Source organism: Thamnophis elegans, chromosome 1 (genome assembly GCF_009769535.1).
Source record: "Thamnophis elegans isolate rThaEle1 chromosome 1, rThaEle1.pri, whole genome shotgun sequence".
NCBI lineage: Eukaryota > Metazoa > Chordata > Lepidosauria > Squamata > Colubridae > Thamnophis > Thamnophis elegans.
The window spans coordinates 83,575,253-83,591,684 of NC_045541.1; the positions used below are offsets into that span (position 1 = coordinate 83,575,253).

The following is a 16,432-nucleotide window of genomic DNA, read 5'->3' on the forward strand; positions in this document are numbered from 1 at the left end:
TTCTTCTCCCAGCTGAATCGAAACCCAACCAGATCAGAGGAAGCCCCCACCATCTTTTTCTTTCCAATTAGCAGAACGTTGGGATTTTTATTTCTTTAGGCTTTGTCTGGGTTCTTCCCAAATCCACATGTCTGGACTTCAGAAGGTTTCGGTGGTGCGCTGAGGCTTGGCCTTTAGGAGGGGAGCGGGTCTTTTAAACCAGAAAAGTTTCCCTGTTACTTTCTGAACATACGGTGGGGGGCGGGGAGGGTAAGGGGAGACCTTGTGGAAGGGGTGGGAGGTGGCCAAGGCGAAGCCCGAAATACAAAGCCAAAGAAGCCCCCCTCCTCCAAAGATCTCTACTCTTGTAAATTTGGCGCCTGCACCCTACACTAAAACCCCTTGCGGCTCGGTGCACAGGACGTAAAAAGGGAAAGTCACTTCTATTTCCTTACGTTAATTCTGGCGCCTCCGGAGACTGTGAGAAGCCCCCAGTCAAGGACTGACTTTCGGGATGGGGAGGAATAGAATCGCCTCCCCCAAAATAAATGAATAAAAATTGAGCGAGCCTTTTGCCTTTCAAGCAACAGGTTGTGTTTTAATCTCCTCTCCGTTTCTTTTCAGCGCTGCTTTCCCTTTCTTCCCCTCGGTGATTAAGGAGAAAACAAACGTTCCTAACATGTCCAGAATTGCTTTGCGGCCCAGGAAAATGGAGTGGGAAAGGCAATTCTTCCAAACTGTCCCCGGCACAATCTTCACGACCCGGCCAGGTTCTAGCTGTCCTCTGGCCAGGGTGTTTCATGGCGGCGTCCCCCCCCCCCCCGCCACTGTTCACAGGCCAGTGCAGACGGAAGTGATTACTTCTCACTTAAATCCAATACTTTACGTATTTGTCTCGTAGTTAAACGTTTCCCTCACTTTCTTAACGGGCCACTCTCTCTTAACGCATTCCTTTCCGAGTTTTTCCGTAGTTAGACGGAGATAAATAGCTGAAATTTCTGCAGAATCTAGGCACTCGTCTGCCTGGTCTGGCTTTAAGCGTAGCCTGCTTACTCCGGAGAAGTTCCTGCGGCCTTCCGAGGACGTCGAGTTGGGCGTCGTCGGTAGAAGTGAAACGTGGATCTTCACGGAATGGTCCCCTTCACACCTTCTTGGGAGTGGGATAGCGGGACTTCTTCAGCCCTTGTTGGCTAGAGAGTAAAAGGTCGGCCGGCTCAGCAAAATTAACTAATTCCACTAGAGGATTTGAATCAAAGTGTCGCTTCTAACCTGGGCGGGATTCCCTCGAGTTTATTTCAATCCCCTTTAGCGTCCTCTCTGCCTTCATTTGGATCTGTGCCTTCCTCTCTAAAAGTGAATAATCTCAGGCTTTTTTTCCTCCCTTTTTGGCGCATTTCACAAGGCCTGCCTCTCTTTCCCTTCTCCACTCTGTCCCCCACCCCACCCCTCGCCTTGTCCACAATTGATCCCAACCACATCCCAACTTCAGGTATGAGAGTGGAGAGTCCATTAGGGTTTTACTGTTCGGCGTCTAAAGGCACCCAGAAAAGCTCCAGAAATCAGCAGCTAATTCTAGATCCATCTAAGGGGGAGGGAAACCGCCTGCCCTCGAAGTGAGTGAGTCCCGCTGATTTCAAGGTGCCAACAGGACAAACGCTGACTGAGCGGTCTAAGCGGGGCGTCCAAATCAACCCACCCAACCAGGATCGCACGGAAGGTTTGTGAGTGTTCCTTTACCACCGTCCTAAGTCTCCGAATAATTTTATTGGCATTTATTTATATTGTAGTCGCTTTGCTTTGATTCCGAAGGGTGAAGGCGAATGGCTGCTGACCCGCAGCCTGAAGAAATGCCTCTGCGTAAAGAACCCCTGGGTAGGATTGCGAAGTTGCAGGCATCTGTACTTTAGGGCTAAATCAACCAGGCTCAAAGAAAAGGGTGCAATTGCGAAGCATCTAATTACGAATCCTAGAAATCGGTCGGATTTCTGAAGGCAATCAGCCCAGGTTTGAGCCAGCCAGCAACGAAATATTGGCTCGACTGTGCCATTCATAAATAAATGGAGCTGGCGGGAGGGGGAAAAAGCGCTTAATTTAGAGTTGTACCCAGGAATTATTTCCATAAAATTGTGTTACTTCTAAAGGATTTGTAAATGAACCGATCTCTCTTGTAACTAGGAATAACCTCCCTGGAGTTATCCCTCTTGCTTGTCCCTAAGTAAAGGGTTTACTTCTGACCAGTCCTAGGGGTCCGTTTATTGTTGTATCAAATCGGAAGAACGCTTATTTACTGATGAGCCTCAACAAAAGGCATTTTTCTGGGCAGTCCACCTTAGAGACTACTATGCCGGCCGCATGGGAAGCGTGCCTATGTTTGCAGCCCCATTTCCTGATAATTCGCTCGCAGGTAAAACCCCCTCGGGGATGGCCCTTACTCTCAGGAAAGTGTGAGCTTAATAGCTCTCCGAGAGAGGCGGCAGAAAGCGAGCAAGCAGCGAGGGAGAGATAGATGGTTTGTGGTTGGGAATGCGCGCGCGCGTGCGTTGGAGGAGGCGGAGGGGGGGGTGAGAGGAAGAGAGGGAAAGGGAGAATGAAATTTCACTTTCTCTTTGGCGCTCACTTTCTCTCCGGCCCTTCAATCTTGCTCTCTCCCTCTTCCCCGCTCCTCTCAGCGCGTGTTGCTGGCTTTGCCATTGGGGGCGGGCGCGCGACAGCAAGCAGCCCTGCCTCCTTTCGCCGTTCTCCGATCGATGCCCCGGCCACTCTCTGATGTTGCGCGAAGGGAAATGCTTTGAATACTTACGACATGGCCGCTCGTATTGATTTGCGAGATTGACAGGAGTGAAGCGGCGCCTTCACTTGTGCGCCTTCTGTGTGTGCGCGCAGGAGGGGGGGGTGGAGGGACGGCGCTCAGGGGCGGGAGGCGGCCAAAGGGGGGGTGGGGGGTGGAAAGAGAGAGAACCAAGCCCAACCACAAATAATAATGACTCTTCGATTGTAATTAAATCTCCAGGCAACCCGTCGGCAAACTTAGACCGAAGATCTGATTTTTTATTTTTTTTTGCAACATAACCATGGCCCGGAGAATCATCAGCCGCGGCCCATTGCGCTTGCTTCTTTCGCTAGTATAATAGATTATTTTGCAGTTTATTCACGCTGTCCTAGAGTCAGTTGCGCTTCTCCGGTTTCCTTGCTTCCCGTCACTACAGAATTTTTGTTTTTTAAATAGAAGATTCCAAGGCTTTTTTTTTTAATCGACATACTGGATCTCGAAGAAGGTAACTTGGCAGGAAACCCAAGCAGCGCTTATTGTATCGTTGTGACCTGTTGTTGACTGAAGTTGCGAGTGCGTGTTTTTGTGAGTGTGTGTGTGGGGGAGAGGCGGCGGGACAACTTGGCTTTGGTGTAGATCTGTCGACCCTGTTGTAAGAGGGTCTTCCACGTTTCATTGGTGCCGACATATGCGAGAGAATACGGTACTCCTGGCGCTGTCTTTAAGGGCTGGTTAGTTGCAATTGACCAAAGCAGCCGCCGCGACAACAGCCGCCGCGTCCGGAGGTAGCTTGTGAAGTTAAGAGATTTCTGAATGGTTCCCCGGCACGGTTCCTTACTGCTAGGCTTTCTGGGGAGGGTTGCCGTGGTGGCGGCGATGGGGCTGGGAAGGGGAGCAGCAGACTGGCGGAGAAAGTCCTTGCGCTGCTAATCTGGGGTGAGTTTTCAGAAAAGATCCCAAGTCTGCGTAAAGAGGAGAAATCACAACAATGCTGCTTCGTTTCTCCCCTCTCTTTCTCTCCTCCCTGCCTCTGTCTCTCCACCCCCCTCCCCGGTTCCTTTCCCTTCCGCCCTCCAAGTGGCGTCTATTTTAAAACGTAGTGACAGATCCATGTTGTATTTTAAGATCACCCGCTGCCTGCCTGCGAACACATGGCGCTCGAGAGAGAGAGATTGTGCGTAAGAGAGAGATAGTAGCATAGGCAAGGCGAGGGAACAAGAGAAGAAAAATAAAACCTAAAACGTCAACTTTGGGGAACACAAAGCGGCTGTCATTTCTCCAAGAGGCGCCTGCCTTCGCCCGCAAAACTAGTAGGAATGGGGGAATGAGGAGGTGTGTTAGCGCCTTGAATCCCGTCCGCTAACTTTGAGGTGGGTAAACTTCTCAAGAAGTTCGGCGCTAGCGTGCTTTAATATATCTATCTATCGGCCGAGAGATCTTTAAGAAAGGAAGGGAGGGATCGAGGCAATGCTGCCTTTGGCCACAGAGGGGCAGTCTATCGAGGAGTTGCCGCGTCCGTGGCGCCTTATCTCTCTACAGGCAGAGGCTAGGATAAAGTTATACCGAAAACTTTAAAATTGATATCACACCCTAATTTGTGTTCTACAGGGAGGGGGAGAGGAAAAAAAAGACAGAGCTCAAAAACACACCGGGCTCTGCTTACACCATGAGAAGGGGAGCTCTTGGCGGCGTTGTGGGCTCGCCCTACATTCAGCGGGGGAGTTCTCGCTGTGTCTTAGCTCTTGCCGGAGGTCATGCAAATCGACCTTAAAAGAATGCATAAGCCTTAAATTAAAATAAACCCCGTAGCCACGGACTGATCCGTAAGTAGGCAACAATACCTAACCTGGACAAAACGGCTTTCCTTGCCAGCTGGAAGAAAAGGATAGCGCCTAAAGTAACCGTAAAGTAAGTTCCCAGGAAGTCTTGTTTTTCTTCACTTTTTCTCTTCTTTCTGGGGCTCCGTGATTGTTGTTTTGTGTTTACCTTTCTGTGCAACCTTGGTCGCCCGGAGGCTGCCCGTGGAGCAGGAATTTTAAACGGGCTTGCAGAAAAGGGGGGGGGAGTGCGGCAAGGTGTCTCCTCGCCCCCCCCCTTTCCCCTCAAAAGTGCTGCTTGGAGAAGATCCCGTTTTAGTTGAGTGTTTGTAAGAAGTCCCGATAGGAAGATAGTTGAGATGTTTTGTATAATTCTGCCGGTTCACAACCAACCATACTTGCATGCCGTTCTTCGGGGACTTGTCTGCCGAGTTTAAACCGGTGGATGTGCGTAGTTTGAATCGCGCCCCCCGCCCCGCATTTTTCTAGGGGGGGGGCAAAGAAAGAACAACACATGAACGCGCCCGTGAATTTAAAATTCTTTGCCGAAGTAGAGAAAGCAAAGCTGTTCTAAGGCGGGGTAAACTAAGATTAAGGGTGCGCGTTTGTCTGCGAGCGGAGCGTGGGATTGAAGGCGGTCGGTCCGCTCTGGCATTGCACACACAGGGCGCCCCCGCGGCTTGCACGTGAATAATTTAAGCCGCTTTCGATGGCGCGGAGCTCCCCAGCGCTTCGGCCTCCCCGTGGCCGTTCCGGGGCCTCCGCTCCGCCTCGCCACCGCACCCGCTGGCTGGAGGCACACCCGCCTGAGCCAAGCAGGCCCGTGGGCTCAATCGGAGGCACCGGAGGTCTCGATTTGATTCATCGCCGCTCGCCTTTGCACGGTTTCCTGGGTGTTTTTTAAGGACGGCGAGAGGAGAGGGGCAAATGTCGAAAAGACAACGGAGCGTTGTTGTGTCTGGGTGTCAGGGAGATCCTGCCCGGGCTTGGGAGCCTGCGGGTAGGAGATTAGTTGTAGCCTCCAGGGTGTTTCCCCCAAAACACAGACACGGAAACTTTCTGAGATAAACAAGCTTCTTTCGGCCTGTTGTTATGCAGATTAGGAAAACGTTTTGCGTGTGGGTTTCTTTTTAATAGCCCACTGACGTAGGATAGGCAAGTTTGGACCTAATTTTAAGGGTGGGGGGAGGGAGAAGGAAAAGAGATTTATTTAAAAACACTGCGAACTTTCACTGTGGTTTTGCCTGAAAAGAATGGGACCTCAGGACAAAACAGAATATTTTATATTTTGCTAAATCATAAAGAACGAGTAGAGGAGGGAGGAGAAAAAAGGTAACAACCACACAAACACACACACACACACCAAACATACACACATACATATATGCATACAATCATACACACACTTTACAACTAGACTGCACTAGTACTGAAACCTTTGCATGTTCACCCATTTTAACATGGACACTGAATAGGATGTACAACTCAAACCTGTCATTCTAAAGGTATGGATGGGTTAGGCAGGAATTTGTGTGTGCGTATCTTTGCGTTTTGAATGTGCACCTCTCCTTGGATCTGTATCTTAATCTTCCTTAAAAATAAATTTGAGTTGCCTCCCCCCTCCTCGCTTCAAATGTATTTTTAGGGAGGTACAGATACCAAGGAAAATAATTACGTTACTTGGATTTCGTTGGCAGCTCAGAGTAGCTTGACACCTGGCAGAGAACTTCTGATGCGTTTTCTTTAAACTCTGCCTCCTTCTCCTTAACTGTGTTTCTTATAATACATTCTTGTGTTAAGTGAGAAAGACTATTTGTAAAACAATCTCTTGGCTAGTTCCAGTGTTGGATGAAGCTGATCCTGTAATGGCATTTTGTTTTGAACAGTTGCTGTAGTTGAAGTTCCCTCATAAGGTAAGGTGGCACTGGCTTGTAAGGAGGTCCAAATGCCACATTTATAATTAGACTGCCAATTCAGCACATTGTATCCCATTGCTATACAGGGATATATATATTGCTGTGCCTGGCCTTTCTCTCAATAGCCTGTATTGAGAAATCAGTCAATTCAACTACCTCGATTTTGGAATCGAATTTAGAATGGGAGAAGGGAAGGGACTCTTTCTCTTTCTTTCTTTCTTTCTTTCTTTCTTTCTTTCTTTCTTTCTTTCTTTCTTTCTTTCTTTCTTTCTTTCTTTCTTTCTTTCTCTTTCGCTCAGCCAAAAAATAGCGGGATCCTAACTGGAATTCATACACCAAATGCAAGTTGGGCAAGAGATTTCCCCCCTCCCTCTTGTGAAGGGGTCTCACAGAAAAACATATGTAGATTTTAGAGAGGTGTGTGTATGTGTTTAGGACACCCAGAGAATTGGACAATTACACCTGCGCTTAGATCTGAACCCAGGTCTCTAGAGAAGGTTGTTGGTAGTGGTTGGGGGGGGGGGAGTGAACCTTAAGCCCTTTCTTGGGGACGAAGGTTAGCGCCTGCTTGCAAAGAGGAGCAGCCACCGCGACTCTCTCCTGCCACAATAGCAACGCTGCAGGGGAGACCCCCACTGCCTCCTCTCCTTGGGGCGGGAGAGGGGGCGCAGCTGGTTTGACACCCTTCGGCTGAGCGAGAGAGCGGGAGGGAGGGGAGAATGTCGGGGAGGCCAAGGTCATTTGCATTCGCAGGCCTTTCCCTCCAATCGACGACTTTCTAACGCCTCGGGAAGGAAGGAAGAAGCGGAGGGTTAGGGTTAGCTGGGGAGCCTTGCGCGCGAGGCGGGAGAGAGAGAGAGAGAGAGAAAAAAGGCCAGGGGAAAGCGGGGGTGGGGGGGGGGGGGCTCAACTGAGCTGAAGTTCCGCTATATTCTATATAAACTCAGCGGGAGATTTGCAACTTGCAAGGAGGCGTATGGGGGGGTGGGGAGAGGAGAAAGGCAGCCTGTGGCTGAAGCAGGCTCCCTGTACAATTGTCTTTCCCATTGAGAAAAGTGCCAGTGCCTATGTGTGTTTGTTGCTGTGTGTATGTGTTAATGTCGAGAAGCTCCCAACCAAACCCCCCCTCCCCACTCAGGAGGTTGAGCGGCCTTTCTGCAAAGTTCGGCGGCAGCCGGAGCAGAGCGCCTAAGCGGGGCGCATCCAGCAGGGAAGAGAGCACGCGCCGTTGCGCCGCCTTCCCGCCAGCGTCCGCTGAGCGCGAGCGACGAGACGGCGGCCGAAAAGAGTTGCTGCTCCAGCGGGGTCGGCCGCGCGTGATCCTCCTCTCGCGCTCGTCGCGCCAAAACTGGCTTGGCCGCCAATGGGGTGGTTGCCTCCTTGCCCGGCTCTTTTGTATACTTGCCACAACTCGTTTACGCAACGCTAGTCCCAGGAAGCTTATAACGCCACCACCCTGACGCAAAGGGGTGACTGGTAAATAGTAGCTGGTCTGCACATAGCAAGGAAATGGCATCTCCACACGTTTCTCCTGAGTTTGTAGATGAATCACAGCGATGTTGCAGGTGTGGTGTGGTGGTGGTATTGTAACTGGGGTCATCCATACTGAAGTCAGTTCAATAATCTCTCATCCCCCCCCCCAAAAAAAAATTGGAGAATTATCAGCTATACAGGCCATACTATTGTAGAAGAGTATTGTTTTTTGCTTCTTCTGTTGTGGATTTGTAAGCTGGTTGAAGTACTTTCTTTTGAATGCCCAGCTATAAATGCTACCCAGGAAAGTAATTCCATGTGTTTTCTCAACCCCATCCCTCTCCCCTCTTGCTTATCTTGACACCATCATTTCATGTGGCACTTAAATGTACTTCAATATCTACAGATTAGCCTGTTAAGTAAAGGGAAAGAGTGTTTCCACGAGATATTTGTGATGCAGCTAGCCTTGCAATTGGGGTCCTGTGGCAGAGAGATTTTAGGTGGAGTAATGAACTTTGGTCAGAAGTCACTCTCCAAAGCCTGCCTGTTTTTAAGGTTCAGGTAGATTCCAACTCACTTTAGTGATTGCTGGGTGTGTGCATGGTCCAATCTATTCCTCCTTAAAATAAGAGCAAGCATTTTTTAAACACACACACACACACACACACACACACACACACACACACACACACACACACACATAGGGGGGGGGGAGAGAATTGCAGTACTTCATGCTGAGCTATTCACCTGAGGCAAAACATATATCTTTTTGGTTCAGACTTGCATACCTTCTATCCTAGTTCTGTTTTTTGACCATGTCTGAGAGGTTAAGGGCCAAGCTGTTCCTGGAAAGAAAAATACATAAATAAGTACATTTTGTTTCATCTTTGTGATGGGGGAGCCTATTAAAAAGATGAAGACCATGTTTCATAACAAAATTAATGTTTTGTTTTCGGCGAACACCAAAATGCTTTGTCAGTCATAACCTTATTCAGGTTCAGAAGTGCATTTATTACCTTAAGAAATACCCATTAGCCTTTTCAAAAATGCTGTTAGACTTCTAAAACATATATGGTGAAAAACTGAAAAATGACAAGCTTCTTATATATGTAGTGTGTGTATGTAATGAGAAGCAATGTGTTGTTTAAATATTTTATCACTGTCTACATTATACATTCGTATTGTGTTTCTGTCATGAATATAATGTGCTTGGACCGTACTTTATATGCGCGTTTGTATATATAGCCACTTGTGTGCGTGCAAACATATATGCAAAACATTGCTCCATGGTAAATTTTTAATTTCTTGCTTTCTTATTAAATTGGAAAATTGTAAAAGTAAAATTTGATTAAATGTACCTATCACTTTGTAAATATGCTGGGATTGGAATTAAGTTACAAAAACAGAATTTTCAGAATGGCACTGGGATATTAAGGTGTTTTCTCCAATGTGGTAATTTGAGTGTAATTTATTGGAAGATTAGCAATCATTAAAACATTTGCAAACTCCCATTTTTCAGACAATGTTTGGATCCTAAAAATGTTTCTTCCTTTCTCACTTTTTATAGTATTGCAACAGGTTGCAACCAAAGAATATGGGTTCTTTACCATACCTTAAACTTAAACACACAGCACAAAATATATAGGTGTTTCTCATTGTATTCTTATTAACTGGTGAAAAAGATTTCCTTTTTTTAAAGGTCTGCTGTCTGGATTTTCAGATTGGAATAGATAGTTTGCTGAGTAAACATAGATATTTGTGTAGTAGTTATTTGATATAGCTTATTATGTCTAATAGCTGTGCAATCCTTTCTGTATTTTCATAGATGTAAACCACACTGACTTTGGAAGATTTACAGTAGAGTCCTATGAATGTATATTCAGTCCCATTGCATTAAATGAGTTTAATCCTCGATGGGTGTAATAGGTTTGCAGGTCCTACTACATTTTGTAATACTGAACTGTAAATTATGTGGACTAGAAGACATAAGTATGCCGGCTATCAGAACATGTCTACCAATTAAAAAATTCCGTGTGTTAAGACCAGATGTTTCAGTTCTTCAAATATTTCTTTTAGTAATTATATATATCTCTTTAATAATTACATATAATTATTTTAAAGTTGCCACTGTTTTTTGATGCCTACATGAAAATATAGGCATCAATTTGCAGTTTGCATTTTATTTGGGAAAGTTATGGGTTACTTGATATTAAAAAAACTGTTACCCATACCTATCATAGATTTATTCAAATATGCAGTGAAATTTTAAATAATTCTCTTTCAGTTAATAGAACAGAAACTTGGACAATCTGCATGTATGTTAAGGCAATAAGGATTGATACATACTTATCATTTTCCTTTCTTGTTGTTTGACAATTCAGTAAGTTTTAGTCCTATATGAATTCCTAAAGAAAGGATGTTTAGAGCTTAAAACTCAATTTATTGGTATTTATCTAATCAGCAAACATAGAGCTTATAAGAGATAATAGTTACCAGTGACTCATAATACAAAGTAGGTGAACTTTTGTTTTGAAATGAAGCAAAATTTTCCCTTCTGAAGCAGATATAGGTATGATAAATTAGGAAATATAATTAATCTAGAACCCTGCAAGTCACAGGTGTTTCAGTATCTAATGAATCTTATTGGTATATATAAAAAGAATATTGTAAGCAAGATTACATTTATTTATGCATTGGATGTTTACTGAATATTTGGTAGAATTTGATGGCAAGCAAGCAGCAGTGCTGAGATTGTTATCCTTGAAGGTTATTTATAGGTTTATAAAAACAACATGTTCTAGTTACTGTATTGGCATTCCAGAAGTTGTAATTATGAATAGTTTCATGTTGTGGTGAGGAGATTAGACTTGTTGAAATCCAAAATTTTAATGTTAATATAGTTATAACAAAATGGAAATCATGCACAGCCATATTTTCAACGTACCCGAACAGTTCCACCTACAGGGTCGGTTGTCCTATTCTGTGTGCCACCAGGAAATCAGAGTTTTGCTAGCTGACTTCTGGTAATGTCATGTTTTTAAAAAGTGTAAATTGATATAGAGAGAAGCATCAAGTAAAACTGCATGAGAACAATTATAGGAGCATAACCTTTATTTTTAAAGCATCTTTCGACTAAATTGGGAGGTGGAATAGCCTTGGGATGTTGCAGTTTGTCATTTCTGTACAGAGGATGCAAATAGCCAGTTCCATCTGCAGTCAGAGAAGATTGTAAAACCTCAGAAACGCTATGCGGACAGAATTCTTAACTGTAGGCCTTTCCCATCATTGTTTAGAATATCCAACTTTATCCCACTATTAGCCATTCTTTTTATAGTGACACTATGCTTAGTAAAAAAAAAAAACTTCTAAGCACTGAGGTCAGGTGTAGAGATTGGATTCTAGTTTATTTTTTATGAATCAGATAAAGATTTCTGTGCGTGAGACCGTATGTGAAGATGAGAGAACAAGAGCATTTCCATATCAAAGGCAATATATCTGAGGCTGCATAGTAATTAAAATGTAGTGGTTTGGACTCTGTGCTTTCACTTAAGTAGAGTATTGTTAGGATCTTGTGCAGAACAGAACCAGAATCTCTGGAAATATAGTTGTAATCTTGCACATAACACTAGAAACCATATTCGGTTCATTACTTTGTGTTAGAGCTAGGCACCAAATGGAAAATATATTTCGATTTGAACCTGAACGATGCTGAGTTTGCTCAGTCGTTCTGAATCTCTTGTGGCTTGGCAGGGGAAAAAAAACCCAACACAATTTTTTTTCCAGATTTACACCAAAATCTGGATCCTGGAATGATTTGTATGGGTGAATAGGACAAAGCTGATTACCCATCTTTTGCATTTCAGCAGCTTAATATATCTTACCAACATACCTCTCCATGCTTTCTTTCAGCTGCTACTCATGGTGGATGGGCGTGAAAATGAGAGCTTAGGTACAAGAAGGAAACAGAGATAATGTTATAAGAAAGAATGGTAAAGAGTGGTAATTAAGAACAAGCAAACTACGTTCTTAATGCTGAGCTTAAGTGACAAACTTGCTAGATCCTCACTCAAGGAAAAGAAAAGAGAAAATTAGTGCTAATTTTAAGGGCAGCTAGAAGCTTTGAGACAATGCTTAGATGCTTCCTATAAATTCAATAACCTTTTCTTTCTTCAGAAGCACCTAGTTCAGAAGGCAGGCTGACCAATTTCATCTTTTGGATAGGAGTTTCTCAAGATTGAATCGTTTTATTGGTTAGATGGCCTATCTATGAGTTCTGATGAAGTCATCAGAATACCCAGGGAAGGGGAATCCTTTCTTTTATTTAACTAATAATAATAGACAAAATGTATAAGCCAAGGCTGACTTTTTTTTTGCATTAACATCCAGGGCTTTGGAAGAAACTGTAAGGTGGTCACATAACAACATGTGCACATATGGCCTTTGAGATTTTGCCATTATCTTTAGCATAATGAAGATAGCACTATCTATAAAGATATAAAGTATATTCTCTGGAAAACATTCATGTAGTTTAATCACACAAAAATAAACGAGATACGGAGTTTGTGCCTGGGAGATGGGGTGGGGCAAAAATGAAGCTTGTGGATTATGATTTATGCAGTAGATTAATAGTCTGTGCTGCTTCAGAAGGAAGAGATCCTTGCATTCAATCCTTTGCATTGAACAACAATCTTGGCACACAAATATTTGTATAGCATACCAGTTTGTATCGTGATATTTTACTTGGTAACTACATTGCAAAGATGTGCAAAATATTTTGAGTCTGGACTGTTTTCTGCTTGATACAGGGCATTCTTACATTGTTAAAAATCTTCCAACCTCAAAACATTTCAAATTTGAAACATTTTGCATATATTTTTTTACTATACATACAATAAAGGCTGCTATTATTTGGAAACAAGTTACAATTGCAGATTTAAAATGTATATGCTAATGCTAAGTACTTTAAATTTTATTACAAAGTAGTTCAGCATATCTACTTCAAATATGTTGTTTGCTTAAACCTATGTAAAGACTTTAAAAGCCATCCAAATTTTTTTCCTATAAATATTTTTTGTATTTGCTTTCTGTAATTGTATTGAGATATCGGGGATGTCCTACTTTAGTTTTCATTGCATTTATCTATTAAACCAAAAAGATTTTGGTTCATTTGGAATTTACATAATCAAAGAAATGCAGTTTTAGCTTTCTTGCAAGCCATGCCAAAGGAGCAAAATAAATTTGCTCAAATAATTATAACAAACACTATTGTTATTGGTAGAATGACTGTTGCTACTACTATCATTCCCATAAAAGAATTAGAAAGGATAAAATGCGGAGGGCCAATATTGCATATTTATAACATCAAAGTGAAAATCTGCCATAGTTGCAGCCTTTAAGCATTAAATCATGATGTAATCCCTAATTACACTACAAAACCTGGAGCGTTTGTACATACCATGGCTCTGTGTATTGATGCCGTAAATTCTGGGAGCTATATAAGGTCTGCTCAATATAATTTGCCTTTCCAAATGCTTTGTATGATTTTGAATTGATTTATAAATAATCTTTTCTTTGGCTAATTAAGTTTTTAAAAGAAAATCTTAATATAGCAAATGTGGCGAACAGTAAAAAGATTAGGTTGTGTAATTTTATATACACCTACCTGGAAGTAAGATAGGCCATTTGATAAAGTTTGCATAAGATGAAAAGCAAAATCTGTTGTAAGTGCATGAATTGAGAGGGAACAAGAATGGAAAAATTTAATTTGTATTCTCACTACTCGTATTTAAGTGTGTTATGTTTTAGGATTGGAGAGCGCTATGTTTAAATCCATGAAATGTCCTTCTCAATCCAAAATTTCTCATAGAATTCTTATTGTAGGGATAAAAAGAAAGATCCCATATAAATTCTTGTCGGAAAGGTTGGATATAAATAGAAAACAAAAATTTATGATGTGTTTCTTGTCTGTGCGAACATACACTTTGCTCTAAATTTAGCTCTTTTTTATTTTCTTCAACGCTATCTTATGCATGTTTTTATTTCTAATGTATTATGGTCTTATGTTTATTTAAAGCCAAGCTCGTGTGGTTTCCTTTCAAGGAAGTATGTGCAGCATGGCTTCCTTAAAGAATGTGGAGTGATAGAAAATATTGATTTGGTCAATGCTACACACATTATTGCTAACTTTTGTGTTAGAGGTTAAACAAGAACAGTTAGAAAAAGACAAGGAAAAAAACAACATTTTGCTTCAGGCTGGACAGTGTGCATCTGAAGATTAAAAAAAAAAAAGAAACATTGTGAAAGATAAGGGATGGGCACGTTCAAAGAGAAGGAAGAGAAACAGAGAAGCTGGAGGCTAATACATTTTTTCAAATATGCCTAAACTCAATCTTCAGTTGTATTCAGCAACAGGCCAACAGAGATTGTTCCTTACACATATGTTCAAACTTTTTCGGGCTATTCTCCTTCATTCTTGCATCACAGACATTAAAAGAATATAAGCCCCTGTCTCGAATGGTATGACTGTCGTGTGTTTTAAATTATGCATTGTTATGTGTCATTTTTTTAATTTTTTGTCTGTATCCCCCTTCCCTGGTTTGAGTTGTGAGCCGCCCTGAGTCCCCCTCGGGGGGGGGGAAAAGGGCGGCATATAAATATAATAATAAACAAACAATAACCCCCCTTTGCCTTTATGTGGAGGATCAAATGGAAGTATCCCTAGGTTTCTCTTGTCCGTAATCATTTGCAATGTGTAAGCAGCTGCTGTAATGAATTCTTTTCTAAAGATATTCTAATCACCTTAATTTCCCTTCTGAGGATAATATCTTTAATATGCCTACTCCAAGGTAGAAATATTTCATCAGACAAAATAGTAAGCAAACCTTAGGTGTAGTTTATATACTTTTACTGTGCTTTTTTGGGGGGGGGGGGCTCCTTTTTGCCTGCTAAAGAATTCTGGAAAACTCCAAAACCTGCATGCTATTTTGTGATCTCTGTGGTGGATAGATAAAATTATGGAAAAAATAAAATTTGGGTTTTTAATTTATTACCTTTTAATAACCACAAAGAAGAGGGAGCCAAACTATTCTCCAAGGCACCTGAGGGTAGAACAAGAAGCAATGGGTGGAAACTGATCAAGGAGAGAAGCAACTTAGAACTGAGGAGAAATTTCCTGACAGTTAGAACAATTAATCAGTGGAACAACTTGCTTCCAGAAGTTGTGAATGTCCCAACACTGGAAGTTTTTAAGAAGATGTTGGATAGCCATTTATAGGGTTTCCTGCCTAGGCAGGGGGTTGGACTAGAAGACCTCCAAGGTCCCTTCCAACTCTGCTATTTTATTGTATTGTATTGTAATATTGTTAATTTATTAACTAGTCTTTGTCTGAAATTAATTCAGTTGCTATCCATAGTATTCTCTTTGTGTATCAGATTTATGCCTGCTTATTTTGCTTTTACAAATTATTCATAGACAATTTTAGTAACAGTAATATGCCACCTAACTGTCAATGACTCTGGGTGTTTATTTCTAGTATACAAAATACTATATGCAATATATAAAATATAAAAAATAATTTGTCAGTATACCAAAGTGTATCAATAAAAATGTTCATAGTCAATAATACTTCTTATCTGTTAAGACATTTGAAAATATGCTTAATCAATTTAACACTGTTATGGTGTTATATGAAAAAAATGGCTTGCAGGTATTCTACTTACACAATACGTTTTAATTAACCAACTCTTCTTTTGGTAGCTTAACATACCAAATTTTGGTCATGGTGTTTAGCATATGTACAGCCATGTATAGTGTATGTGGCTAATTAGATTGATTGCAGGTAGTCCTCAACTTACAACCATTTATTTAATGATCGTTTGAAGTTGCAACGGCAGTAAAAAAAAGTGACTTATGACTGCTTTTCATATTTACGACTGGACAGACAATAAAAATTCAGATGCTTGGCAACTGGTTCATATTTATGACGGTTCCAGTATCCCGGGGTCATGGGAAACCTTTGGGGATCTTCTGACAAACGAATTCAATGGGGAAGTTGGATTCACTTAACAATTGTGTTACTAACTTAACAATTGCAGTGATTCACTTAACAAATGAGGCAAGACAAAGCACACTTTAAAACTGTTTTGGATAGTAACGAAAATGGGACAAAGCACACTTTAAAACTGTTTTGGATAGTAGTGAAAATGTTGGGCTTAATTATGGTAATATTTCGAGGACTACCTGTATGCCTATTAAAAAACAGATTTATTTATGCATTTATAGGGCCACCTTGTTATGTGACTCTGGGCACCACTTAAAAAAAAATAGAAGCTAGCATTACACATTAAAACATACCAAGCAATAAAATGGGGAAAAGTACTGAAAACCGCTACAACTCTTCTCTTGGGGATATTCTTCAATCTGACCTCAAGGCCCAGCGGACATATATTAAAGGAACAGAGAAATAATTATGTTCTAG

General features: G+C 42.1%; 1 protein-coding gene across 1 annotated transcript in view; it reads left to right on the forward strand.

Moving 5' to 3' along the window:
* The first annotated feature begins 4,420 nt into the window (after positions 1-4,420).
* The window catches only part of SOX6 (SRY-box transcription factor 6), a 469,113-nt gene continuing 457,101 nt past the window's right edge, over positions 4,421-16,432 (forward strand). The window contains exon 1 of the mRNA XM_032222712.1: positions 4,421-4,657. The gene's annotated coding sequence lies outside the window, so the exon portion shown is untranslated. The remainder of the gene's footprint in view (positions 4,658-16,432) is intronic.